Source organism: Phalaenopsis equestris, unplaced genomic scaffold (genome assembly GCF_001263595.1).
Source record: "Phalaenopsis equestris unplaced genomic scaffold, ASM126359v1 Scaffold197840, whole genome shotgun sequence".
NCBI lineage: Eukaryota > Viridiplantae > Streptophyta > Magnoliopsida > Asparagales > Orchidaceae > Phalaenopsis > Phalaenopsis equestris.
The window spans coordinates 3,527-3,839 of NW_018217789.1; positions in this window are offsets into that span (position 1 = coordinate 3,527).

The following is a 313-nucleotide window of genomic DNA, read 5'->3' on the forward strand; positions in this document are numbered from 1 at the left end:
TGGAGCCGAGCTCGAGGTCTAATCGAGTTTTGTTTTTATGTTCAAGGTTAGTTCATTTTTGAGTTTGGTTATTGTTTGTTTCATATGATGATAATCAAGTCATTGCCGATGAGATTAAAAAGTAAATTATTAAGCTATTTTGTTTTTTATCCAAACAATATTTATTAAGAAAATTAAAATTAGTCTTATCACATTTTTATTTTCCAATCAAATAAGACTTATTGAACAAAATAATGGGTAGTAATTCTAATCAAAAGAGCCTTCTTTATCAAGCTTAGAGATGAGCTACTTGTTGAACTTAAAAAATAAATTA